This window comes from Phyllobates terribilis, unplaced genomic scaffold (genome assembly GCF_046119375.1).
Source record: "Phyllobates terribilis strain yellow unplaced genomic scaffold, ASM4611937v1 Scaffold_1__5_contigs__length_1240528914, whole genome shotgun sequence".
NCBI lineage: Eukaryota > Metazoa > Chordata > Amphibia > Anura > Dendrobatidae > Phyllobates > Phyllobates terribilis.
In genome coordinates this window covers 605,791,350-605,805,141 of record NW_027362761.1, presented here as the reverse complement: position 1 = coordinate 605,805,141, position 13,792 = coordinate 605,791,350, and the positions used below count along the sequence as shown (strand labels likewise).

Here is a 13,792-nt window from a genome sequence, read left to right as displayed (position 1 = left end):
CCACAATATCTTGGCCCCTCCGTATGATTACCCCAAACCCCCCACCCCACAATATCTTAGACCATCAGTATGATATCCCCAACCCTCCCACACACAATATCTTGGCCCCTCCATATGATGCCCCTAAACCACCCCACACACAATATCTTGGCCCCTCCGTATTATACCCCCAACCCCCCCACCTCACAATATGTTGGCGCCTCCGTATGATGCCCCCAAACCGCCCACACACAATATGTTGGACCTTCAGTAAGATACCCCCAGACTCCCACACACACAATATTTTGGCCCCTCTGTATGATACCCCCAAACCCCCCAATATCTTGGACCCTCAGTATGATACGCCCAACCCCCCCACACACAATATCTTGGCCCCTCCGTATGATACCCCCAAACTACCCCACTCACAATATCTTGGCCCCTCAGTATGATACCCCCAAACCCCCAACCCACAATATCTTGGCCCCTCCGTACGATACCCCCAAACTCCCCCTCACACACAATATCTTGGCCCCTCAGTATGATACCCCCAAACCCCTACCCCACAATATCTTGGCCCCTCCGTATGATTACCCCAAACCCCCCACCCCACAATATCTTAGACCATCAGTATGATACCCCCAACCCTCCCACACACAATATCTTGGCCCCTCCATATGATGCCCCCAAACCACCCCACACACAATATCTTGGCCCCTCTGTACTATACCCCCAACCCCCCCACCTCACAATATCTTGGCCCCTCCGTATGATGCCCCCAAACCCCCCCACACACAATATGTTGGACCTTCAGTAAGATACTCCCACACACACAATATTTTGGCCCCTCAGTATGATACCCCCAAACCCCCTACCCCACAATATCTTGGCCCCTCTGTATGATGCCTCCAAACCCCTCACACACAATATCTTGGACCAGTATGATACCACCAACCCCCACACACCCAATATCTTAGTCCCTCCGTATGATATCCCCAATCTCCCCCTCACACACAATATCGTGGCCTCTCAGTATGATACCCCCAAGCCCCCCACCCCACAATATCTTGGCCCCTCAGTATGATGCCTCCAAACCCCCCACCTCACAATATCTTGGCCCGTCTATATGATACCCCCAAATCCCCCACCCCACAATATCTTGGCCTCTCCATATGATGCTCCCAAACCCCCAACCCACAATATCTTGACCCCTCCGTATGATGCTCACAAACCTCCCACCCCACAATATCTTGGTCTGTCTATATGATGCCCCCAAATCCCCCACCCCACAATATTTTGGCCTCTTGATATGATGCCCCCAAACCCGCCACCCCACAATATCTTGGCCCCTCCGTATGATACCCACAAACCTCCCACCCCACAATATCTTGGCCGGTCCATATGATGCCCCCAAATCCCCCACCCCACAATATCTTGGCCGGTCCATATGATGCCCCCAAATCCCCCACCCCACAATATCTTGGCCCCTCCGTATGATGTCCCCAAACCACTCCACCTCACAATATCTTGGCCGGTCCATATGATGCCCCCAAATCCCCCACCCCACAATATCTTGGCCCCTTTATATGATACCCCCAAATCCCCCACCCCACAATATCTTGGCCCCTCCGTATGACGCCCACAAACCTCCCACCCCACAATATCTTGGCCCCTTCATATGATGCCCACAAACCTCCCACCTCACAATATCTTGGCCCCTTCATATGATGCCCACAAACCTCCCACCCCACAATATCTTGGCCCCTCAGTATGATGCCCCCACAGCCAAACACTCATTTCCACTGAAATTATTATGATGACAGGAGGAGGGGGGCACCGGACAAAGAGGAAAGGGGTGGAAATCACTCACTGGTTTACATGACCCTAAATATTCTAACCCCTTGCTGCTGCAGAACCTCTTTTTGCAGAAAACCATTTATGTGGAAAAGTTAATTCCTAAACTGCGGCTCTGCAGTTCTCTCAGGACTACAAGTCCCAGCAGCAGGTTGGGGACCAGCCGATCCTGGCTGATGGTCTCTGCTCTGGTCCAACAGGTTGTTCTGGCAGTGAAATAGTGTCAGCTCGCTCCTCCCTGCAGTGGCCGCAGCCTCCGCCAGGGGGCGCCGCCGCTCTCCAGCTCCGGTACATAGCTCTGCTCCCAGTCGCTCCTCTGTCAGTGGCTTCCTCAGTCACATGGCTCGTGTGTGTGAGTTTAAAAGAGCCTAAATCGTGTATAGCTGGTGCAGAGGAGGCTGCCAGGAGCCCACTGGGAAGTGCTGGATATATGGTGGCAGAGCAGGGGGTCCAGGAGGAGCGGCAGCCCCGACACCCACTGTAAGTACAGCCCAGCCGGCTCTGCTGCTCCCATCCCTCAGCTCAGGTCTATGGCAAGGACACGATGATGCTGACAGCCTGGGGATGTGGGGACTGCTGCTGCTGCTGCTGCTGTGCATGCTCCTGGGGCAGCCATCCCTGCTGCTGCTGCTGCTGCTGTGCATGCTCCTGGGGCAGCCATCCCTGCTGCTGCTGCTGTGCATGCTCCTGGGGCAGCCATCCCTGCTGCTGCTGCTGTGCATGCTCCTGGGGCAGTCATCCCTGCTGCTGCTGCTGTGCATGCTCCTGGGGCAGCCATCCCTGCTGCTGCTGTGCATGCTCCTGGGGCAGTCATCCCTGCTGCTGCTGTGCATGCTCCTGGGGCAGCCATCCCTGCTGCTGCTGCTGTGCATGCTCCTGGGGCAGCCATCCCTGCTGCTGCTGCTGCTGTGCATGCTCCTGGGGCAGCCATCCCTGCTGCTGCTGCTGTTCATGCTCCTGGGGCAGCCATCCCTGCTGCTGCTGCTGTTCATGCTCCTGGGGCAGTCATCCCTGTTGCTGCTGCTGTGCATGCTCCTTGGGCAGCCATCCCTGCTGCTGCTGCTGTGCATGCTCCTGGGGCAGCCATCACTGCTGCTGTGCATGCTCCTGGGGCAGCCATCCCTGCTGCTGCTGCTGTGCATGCTCCTGGGGCAGTCCTCCCTGCTGCTGCTGTGCATGCTCCTGGGGCAGCCATCGTTGCTGCTGCTGTGCATGCTCCTGGGGCAGCCATCCCTGCTGCTGCTGTGCATGCTCCTGGGGCAGCCATCCCTGCTGCTCTGTTGTGCATGCTCCTGGGGCAGCCATCCCTGCTGCTGCTGTGCATGCTCCTGGGGCAGCCATCCCTGCTGCTGCTGTGCATGCTCCTGGGGCAGCCATCCCTGCTGCTCTGCTGTGCATGCTCCTGGGGCAGCCATCCCTGCTGCTGCTGTGCATGCTCCTGGGGCAGCCATCCCTGCTGCTGCTGTGCATGCTCCGGGACACTGGTACAGATTTAGGAAGAGCTGAGCAATTAAACTTGAAAGGGAGTGGCAGCAGAATAAGAGGCTTTCATGTCATTGTCCAGACTCATCAGCAGCTGCAGAGCTGAGGACCCTTCCTGGACTCTTCCTGGCACTGCTGGGGTGGGGGGGGGCCTCTGTGCTGGGGGACCTCTACATCTGCTCTGGACCCCTGTGCTCTGGGTCCCCTCCTCTGTGATGGGGGACCCCCTGTGCTCTGGGACCTCTGTTCTTGGGGAACTCTGCTCTGTGTTCTGGGACCTCTGTTCTTGGGGACCTCTGCTCTGTGCTTTGCTGGCAGTCACTTTGTGACATTGTTTTTCTACTTGGATACATAATCTTGCTCCTTGCTACATTGTATCTGTTCTCCTCTGCTCTGTGCCTGTATGGGATGTTTCTTCCTGCACCCCGGTGCCGGCTGCACTTCCTCTGTGCTGCTGTGCTGCCTGCTCAGTGTTACCAGGCGGGGAGCTGGCAGCCTCCTAATTGTCAGATTTTCCTTTTTAATAGGGTCTGCTGCTATTCCCTCCCATATAAAGCGCACTTCAAAGCCGCCTGTGTGTGTGCTTTCTCCCCGGGTCACAGGAAAATATTTCTCGGTGTTATGCGCCGGCTGTTTATTTACATCAGCACCGACCTCATTTTACCTGCTGTCAGTGAAGGGTTAAATACTCGGCCATTAATATACATGGGTGTACGTTGTGGCTCTTGGAGCTTTTTCGCCCCTTATTTCCCGGCAGGATTTCCCTGAGCTCGGGATGTTGGGAGGAGAAATAAAAATATTTCGGAAATTTCTATAAAAAAAAATATTTAAAGTGAAATGAGCAAAAAAAATTAAGTTTCCAGACTCCGAAAATCCTTAGATATCAGGAATTGTGTGTAACGTGTTATCTCTGTGCGACTCGTACTGTTCCCCCTCACCAACCCCCACACTTTTTGCCATCCTGGGGTCCCATCGAATGCGACTTGTGATTGGTCAGCCACAGATGGCAATTTTGGCCCCAATGCGAATGTTGTAGTAGCGTAGATTGTAAGGCATCTGTCCATCCACTTGATGATCCAAGGGAAGACAAAAAGCCTGCTCAGACCCATGGTCACCTTGTGGTTGTGACGTCATCGTAACTCTATGAACTTATAGCTCAGACCCACGGTCACCTTGTGGTTGTGACGTCATCGTAACTCTATGAACTTGTAGCTCAGACCCACGGTCACCTTGTGGTTGTGACGTCATCGTAACTCTATGAACTTATATTGTACTTTCCATCTTGACCAGGGGGGCAATATATACAGTATATATTATTGTAACCATAGTCCCTGATACAATCAATTACAGTCTGAAGCCTCATAGATCAGGTCCGATTGTTTATCGTCTCTTCGGAGCCGCTGTCAGCGTCGCCATAAATCTCCATAAAATGAGCTGAAGGCTCCGGACTGAGACGTTGGACCCGCTCTCGTTCTCCGTACTTCACTCATATAACGAGGAGTCGGCAGGATCGCACATGACAAACATGGAAAAGTTATCAATGTGTCAATCAGGGGATAGGGGGGGATCATTTCTGTAAATTTATCAGCCATACGGTGCAGTTTAACCTGTGTTGTGCCGGTTGCATGGTGTCATTATATTATCTGAAGCTCAATGAATGTATAGAAAAATGTCTTCAATTCCTTATTCCAAAATGTATAAAACATGTACTGAAAATCCATAACAAACCCATACCACCAACGCGTTTTTGGCATCAAATGCCCTGTGGGTATGGTCATTGTGTTATTAGCTGATGATGATGATGCTTGTTACTTTGTATCGTCTTGATTTCCTCTTTGATACAATTGTTCTTCTCGTGTTTGGACAGAGTAATAATCATTTGTTTCCCGTCTTGAACTCTTGTATCTGTTTTGTTTTTTTGGTGCTGGATTTCCTCAAGTTTATTAACACTGATTGTGGTGTCACTGGGAGAGCGGAGATGTGGACATTATAGATGTACGCTTGTCCAAGAGCAGCTCTATGGGGAAGTAAATGAATATTTACACAAACCATGCATCCTTTCCACATGACGTCTAATTGCTGCTGATGTGCAGTGCTCCGCCGTTAACCAATGCGGGTTATTTCAGAGGAATGACTGGTGGGGAAAGGACAAAAACTGATAATGGAGGGACTGGTGGGGAAGGGAAGGATAGTGGAGTCACTAAAGGGGAAAGGATAGATAAATGAGCCACTGGTGGGGAAGGGAAGGCTACTGGAGCCACTGGTGGTGAAGGGTAGGCTACTGGAGCCACTGGTGGGGAAGGGAAGGGACACTGGAGCCACTGGTGGGGAAGGGAAGGGATACTGGAGCCACTGGTGGGGAAGGGAAGGCTACTGGAGCCACTGGTGGTGAAGGGAAGGCTACTGGAGCCACTGGTGGGAAAGGGAAGGATACTGGAGCCACTGGTGGGGAAGAGAAAGGTACTGGAGTCACTGGTTGCAAAAGGAAAGAGATTTGATACACTGGGGATGAAGGGGAAGGTACTTGAGTCAGTGGTGGTAAAGGAGAAGAGACCAGAGATACTGGTGGTGAAGAGTAAGGTTCTGTAGACACTGGTGGTGAAGCGGAAGGGACTGGAGACACTCATGGTGAAGAGGAAGTTACTGTAGACACTGGTGGGGAAGGGGAAGTTACTGTAGACACTGGTGGGGAAGGGGAAGTTACTGTAGACACTGGTGGTTAAGCAGAAGAGACTGGAGACACTGGTGGTGAAGGGGACGGTATTGGAGACACTGGTGGTGAAGGGGAAGGTCCTGGAGACAGTGGTGGGGAAGGGAAAGATATACTGATACTGGAGCCATTGGTGGGGAAGGGAAGGATAGATATTGATACTGAAGCTACTGGTGGGGAAGGGAAGGCTACTGGAGCTACTGGTGGGGAAGGGAAGGCTACTGGAGCTACTGGTGGGGAAGGGAAGGCTACTGGAGCCACTGGTGGGGAAGGGAAGGCTACTGGAGCCACTGGTGGGGAAGGGAAGGCTACTGGAGCCACTGGTGGGGAAGGGAAGGCTACTGGAGCCACTGGTGGGGAAGGGAAGGCTACTGGAGTCACTGGTGGGGAAGAGAAAGGTACTGGAGTCACTGGTTGCAAAAGGAAAGAGATTTGATACACTGGGGATGAAGGGGAAGGTACTTGAGTCAGTGGTGGTAAAGGAGAAGAGACCAGAGATACTGGTGGTGAAGAGTAAGGTCCCTGGAGACACTGGTGGTGAAGGGGAAGAGACTGGAGACACTGGTGGTGAAGGGGAAGAGACTGGAGACACTGGTGGTGAAGGGGAAGAGACTGGAGACACTGGTGGGGAAGGAGAAGAGACTGGAGACACTGGTGGGGAAGGAGAAGAGACTGGAGACACTGGTGGGGAAGGGGAAGAGACTGGAGACACTGGTGGGGAAGGGGAAGAGACTGGAGACACTGGTGGGGAAGAGGAAGAGACTGGAGACACTGGTGGGGAAGAGGAAGGTACTGGAGACACTGGTGGGGAAGGGGAAGAGACTGGAGACACTGGTGGGGAAGAGGAAGAGACTGGAGACACTGGTGGGGAAGAGGAAGGTACTGGAGACACTGGTGGGGAAGGGGAAGGTACTGGAGACACTGGTGGGGAAGAGGAAGAGACTGGAGACACTGGTGGGTAAGGGGAAGGTACTGGAGACACTGGTGGGGAAGGGGAAGGTACTGGAGACACTGCTGGGGAAGGTACTGGAGACACTGGTGGGAAGGTACTGGAGACACTGGTGGTGAAGAGGAAGGTACTGGAGACACTGGTGGGGTAGGGGAAGGTACTGGAGACACTGGTGGTGAAGAGGAAGGTACTGGAGACACTGGTGGGGAAGGGGAAGAGACTGGAGACACTGGTGGTGAAGGGGAAGGTCCTGGAGACACTGGTGGGGAAGGTACTGGAGATACTCGTGGGAAGGTACTGGAGACACTGGTGTTGAAGAGGAAGGTGCTGGAGACACTGGTGGGGAAGGGGAAGGTACTGGAGACACTGGTGGTGAAGTGGAAGAGACTGGAGACACTGGTGGGGAAGGTTCTGGAGACACTCGTGGGAAGGTACTGTAGATACTGGTGTTGAAGAGGAAGGTGCTGGAGACACTGGTGGGGAAGGGGAAGGTACTGGAGACACGTGGTGAAGTGGAAGAGACTGGAGACACTGGTGGGGAAGGGAAGGATACTGGAGCCACTGGTGGTGAAGGGAAGGCTACTGGAGCCACTGGTGGGGAAGGGAAGGATACTGGAGCCACTGGTGGGGAAGAGAAAGGTACTGGAGTCACTGGTTGCAAAAGGAAAGAGATTTGATACACTGGGGATGAAGGGGAAGGTACTTGAGTCAGTGGTGGTAAAGGAGAAGAGACCAGAGATACTGGTGGTGAAGAGTAAGGTTCTGGAGACACTGGTGGTGAAGCGGAAGAGACTGGAGACACTCATGGTGAAGGGGAAGTTACTGTAGACACTGGTGGGGAAGGGGAAGTTACTGTAGACACTGGTGGTTAAGCAGAAGAGACTGGAGACACTGGTGGTGAAGGGGACGGTATTGGAGACACTGGTGGTGAAGGGGAAGGTCCTGGAGACAGTGGTGGGGAAGGGAAAGATATACTGATACTGGAGCCATTGGTGGGGAAGGGAAGGATAGATATTGATACTGAAGCTACTGGTGGGGAAGGGAAGGCTACTGGAGCTACTGGTGGGGAAGGGAAGGCTACTGGAGCCACTGGTGGGGAAGGGAAGGCTACTGGAGCCACTGGTGGGGAAGGGAAGGCTACTGGAGCCACTGGTGGGGAAGGGAAGGCTACTGGAGCCACTGGTGGGGAAGGGAAGGCTACTGGAGCCACTGGTGGGGAAGGGAAGGCTACTGGAGCCACTGGTGGGGAAGGGAAGGCTACTGGAGCCACTGGTGGGGAAGGGAAGGCTACTGGAGTCACTGGTGGGGAAGAGAAAGGTACTGGAGTCACTGGTTGCAAAAGGAAAGAGATTTGATACACTGGGGATGAAAGGGAAGGTACTTGAGTCAGTGGTGGTAAAGGAGAAGAGACCAGAGATACTGGTGGTGAAGAGTAAGGTCCCTGGAGACACTGGTGGTGAAGGGGAAGAGACTGGAGACACTGGTGGTGAAGGGGAAGAGACTGGAGACACTGGTGGTGAAGGGGAAGAGACTGGAGACACTGGTGGGGAAGGAGAAGAGACTGGAGACACTGGTGGGGAAGGAGAAGAGACTGGAGACACTGGTGGGGAAGGGGAAGAGACTGGAGACACTGGTGGGGAAGAGGAAGAGACTGGAGACACTGGTGGGGAAGAGGAAGGTACTGGAGACACTGGTGGGGAAGGGGAAGGTACTGGAGACACTGGTGGGGAAGAGACTGGAGACACTGGTGGGTAAGGGGAAGGTACTGGAGACACTGGTGGGGAAGGGGAAGGTACTGGAGACACTGCTGGGGAAGGTACTGGAGACACTGGTGGGAAGGTACTGGAGACACTGGTGGTGAAGAGGAAGGTACTGGAGACACTGGTGGGGAAGGGGAAGAGACTGGAGACACTGGTGGTGAAGGGGAAGGTCCTGGAGACACTGGTGGGGAAGGTACTGGAGATACTCGTGGGAAGGTACTGTAGACACTGGTGTTGAAGAGGAAGGTGCTGGAGACACTGGTGGGGAAGGGGAAGGTACTGGAGACACGTGGTGAAGTGGAAGAGACTGGAGACACTGGTGGGGAAGGTTCTGGAGACACTCGTGGGAAGGTACTGTAGACACTGGTGGTGAAGAGGAAGGTTCTGGAGACACTGGTGGTGAAGTGGAAGAGACTGGAGACACTGGTGGGGAAGGTCCTGGAGACATTGGTGGTGAAGTGGAAGAGACTGGAGACACTGGTGGGGGAGGTTCTGGAGACACTGGTGGGGAAGGTTCTGGAGACACTGGTGGGGAAGGGGAACTTTTTGAGAGAGATAAGACTTCACTTGTAGAATAGAATAAATCAGTTTTTTCTTCTTGCTCAATAAAACAAGGACATTTTACATTTATAAAATTTGTATCCAGGATCTATAAAAATTTTGATTTCTACATTTTCTGAGACAATTAGCGTATAAAATATGCATCTCCACATAGATACGATTAGACAGTACATTGCAGGCTTCTAGATCTCCTCACACTGTTGTGTTACATGTTTCTCATGTTTCTGTCATTTTCTTGGCTCTCGACCCCTCGTCATAAACAAGAAATGATAAGTGACAGAAGTTTCCTGGTAACCGCTTTCTCCGTGTCTTGGGGAGGGGGAGAATTGTGTTTGTCATGTGTCTGTTTTGGCGTTTAAGATACATGAACAGAATGAGAAAGTCAGATAAAACCTCCTCAGTAACAACAATGTAACTTGGCTGCACTGGATTAACTGTTTTACAGCCTGAGGAAAGCGACGCCCGAGGTCTGCTCCACCTGCGAAGCGTTACTTGCTGCCACAGAGATTTGGCCCTTAAATGGTTGATGTTAGTAATTAAGTAATTTACTGGGTAACTCGACTCACACAAGAGGTTATAATCCTTTAAGTCACATAGAAATAACATTTATCATAAGAGTTGTTTTAACGGTTAGTCAATCAATTTGTGCGTTACACAGACTTCATACAATATTCCTGATGGTCAATATTCAGTAGAGTTCTGGGTACAGACTGACATGAGTACCTACTATAATACTGCCCCTATGTACAAGAATATAACTACTATAATACTACTCCTATGTACAAGAATTTAACTACTATAATACTGCTCCTATGTACAAGAATATAACTACTATAATACTACCCCCTATGTACAAGAATATAACTACTATAATACTGCTCCTATGTACAAGAATATAACTACTATAATACTACCCCCTATGTACAAGAATATAACTACTATAATACTGCTCCTATGTACAAGAATATAACTACTATAATACTGCCCCTATATACAAGACTATAACTACTATAATACTACCCCCTATGTACAAGAATATAACTACTATAATACTACCCCCTATGTACAAGAATATAACTACTATAATACTGCTCCTATGTACAAGAATATAACTACTATAATACTACCCCCTATGTACAAGAATATAACTACTATAATACTGCTCCTATGTACAAGAATATAACTACTATAATACTGCCCCTATGTACAAGAATATAACTACTATAATACTACCCCCTATGTACAAGAATATAACTACTATAATACTGCTCCTATGTACAAGAATATAACTACTATAATACTACCCCCTATGTACAAGAATATAACTACTATAATACTGCTCCTATGTACAAGAATATAACTACTATAATACTACCCCCTATGTACAAGAATATAACTACTATAATACTGCTCCTATGTACAAGAATATAACTACTATAATACTGCCCCTATGTACAAGAATATAACTACTATAATACTACCCCCTATGTACAAGAATATAACTACTATAATACTGCTCCTATGTACAAGAATATAACTACTATAATACTGCCCCTATATACAAGACTATAACTACTATAATACTGCTCCCTATGTACAAGAATATAACTACTATAATACTGCCCATATGTACAAGAATATAACTACTATAATACTGCCCTCTATGTACAAGAATATAACTAGTATAATACTGCTCCCTATATACAAGAATATAACTACTATAATACTGCCCCTATGTACAAGAATATAACTACTATAATACTGCCCTCTATGTACAAGAATATAACTAGTATAATACTGCTCCCTATATACAAGAATATAACTACTATAATACTGCCTCTATGTACAAGAATATAACTACTATAATACTGCCCCTATGTACAAGAATATAACTACTATAATACTGCTCCCTATGTACACGAATATAACTACTATAATACTGCCCCTATGTACAAGAATATAATTACTATAATACTGCCCCCTATGTACAAGAATATAACTACTATAATACTGCCCCCTATGTACAAGAATATAACTACTATAATACTGCTCCTATGTACAAGAATATAACTACTATAATACTGCTCCCTATGTACAAGAATATAACTACTATAATACTGCTCCTATGTACAAGAATATAACTACTATAATACTGCCCCTATGTACAAGAATATAATTACTATAATACTGCCCCCTATGTACAAGAATATAACTACTATAATACTGCCCCCTATGTACAAGAATATAACTAATATAATACTGCTCCCATGTACAATAATATAACTACTATAATACTGCTCCTATGTACAAGAATATAACTACTATAATACTGCCCCCTATGTACAAGAATATAACTACTATAATACTGCCCCTATGTACAAGAATATAACTACTATAATACTGCCCCTATGTACAAGAATATAACTACTATAATACTGCTCCTATGTACAAGAATATAACTACTATAATACTGCTCCTATGTACAAGAATATAACTACTATAATACTGCCCCCTATGTACAAGAATATAACTACTATAATACTGCCCCTATGTACAAGAATATAACTACTATAATACTGCCCCTATGTACAAGAATATAACTACTATAATACTGCTCCTATGTACAAGAATATAACTACTATAATACTGCCCTCTATGTACAAGAATATAACTACTTTAATACTGCTCCTATGTACAAGAATATAACTACTATAATACTGCCCCTATGTACAAGAATATAACTACTATAATACTGCTCCTATGTACAAGAATATAACTACTATAATACTGCTCCTATGTACAAGAATATAACTACTATAATACTGCTCCTATGTACAAGAATATAACTACTTTAATACTGCTCCTATGTACAAGAATATAACTACTATAATACTGCCCCTATGTACAAGAATATAACTACTATAATACTGCTCCTATGTACAAGAATATAACTACTATAATACTGCCCCCTATGTACAAGAATATAACTACTATAATACTGCCCCTATATACAAGAATATAACTACTGTAATACTGCCCCTATGTACAAGAATATAACTACTATAATACTGCTCCTATGTAGAAGAATATAACTACTATAATACTGCTCCTATGTACAAGAATATAACTACTATAATACTGTCCCCATGTACAAGGATATAACTACTATAATACTGTTAAGTGACCTGCACATTGCTATACACTGTGAACATCTGATGGCGCTATACTATGTAATTTAACGTCGTCATTCTGCAGTGTAGCTGTCAGCCGTTGCTCCTTTTCAGGGTCTATACTGTGAATATGATGATTAGTGGTGGGGACCCCTGGAATACATCAGAGTGCTGATAGAATATCTCCTGTGTTTTGGTCTTGCACATTTTTTGCTATGTGAATATATATATATAATTTTTGAGCACTTGCTATATAGAGAATTAGCGTGAAGTCTTGTACTTAGAGATAAGCGGTTTCCGGACGCTGGTGCTGCTCATCTCCAGAGTCATGCCTCCTGAGTTGTGGAGATCGACCAGTCTGAACCCTTATTTCTGCCATAGCCGGTGTCGGGGGATAATCACGTCTGTCCCCTCCTGCAGGAGGATCGTGGTGTTATAAGTTATTGGGTGTCCAGTGCCTACTGAAGACCTCCGCAGACGCCCTGTGTGCAGTTGTGCCCCCCTCTGTGATGTCGTTATGTCCTAATATGACATGTGTCGGGGTCCTGCTTAGTGGACAATCCCTTTTAAGGCTTGTGATCTTCCGGACATTGGCTCCCCACCAGGCTTGGCATCACACGATGGATGTGACTTATATTCGGAGGTTGGGGGGGTTTCACTCTCTCAGCCCCTCTGTTCCCCTCTGCTTTTGTGAAGCCCCAGTGGTGGCCAGCAGTGGAGGAGAATTGGCTTTTGTGGTGTGTGGTGTAAGGCACCGCAGGAGGTCGGTTATCGTGCGGAAACCTCCCACGTGGAGCTCTTTGTTGCTGGTGGGTCTAAGAAGTGGACGTTGCATTTACTTATAATTCAGGGAAACCCACCCACACATCTGCTGCAGCCCCCGGTGTGATGGATCGAGCTCCTGCAAGTGGAATTATAAATCAGCAATGACTGCAAAGCACAGTAACGACATTCATCCCAGCCAAGCCTGAAACCCTCAGCGCGTGCGGACTGGACCACGGGGCGCGGAGATGCCTGGTGTCATGTAGGCACGTGGTCACCACCGCAGGAGATCCGGCCCGGGGGCCGCCGGACGGACATCCCCCAGTGCACAATACGAGCAGTCATAGACCCCCGCTCCCCCCCCCCCGTAACCAGCTGAGTATAACGCTGCTCGGAGTGTTTACACGTCTATAATTGGGCTGCATGTTGGTCCAGGTGTGTTACGTGAGTGATTTATAAGGGTCCGTGTTACACTGAGGTCAGCCATACCTGTTTTATGTCAGCCTCTAATCCCACCAGGCTCACGGCTCATAAAGCCCGGGACGTAGAACCGCGGAGCAGGGCT

The 13,792-nt window shown here is 48.6% G+C and overlaps 1 protein-coding gene across 7 annotated transcripts in view; it reads left to right on the top strand.

The window, feature by feature from the left end:
- The first annotated feature begins 2,114 nt into the window (after positions 1 to 2,114).
- The window catches only part of CNTFR (ciliary neurotrophic factor receptor), an 869,018-nt gene continuing 857,340 nt past the window's right edge, over positions 2,115 to 13,792 (top strand). For 3 of the 7 annotated variants that reach the window (XM_073683177.1, XM_073683152.1, XM_073683136.1), the window contains exon 1: positions 2,116 to 2,313. The gene's annotated coding sequence lies outside the window, so the exon portion shown is untranslated. Of the gene's footprint in view, positions 2,314 to 13,792 lie in introns of all 7 variants that reach the window. The other 4 variants (XM_073683168.1, XM_073683119.1, XM_073683161.1 and 1 more) reach the window with 3 other exon arrangements.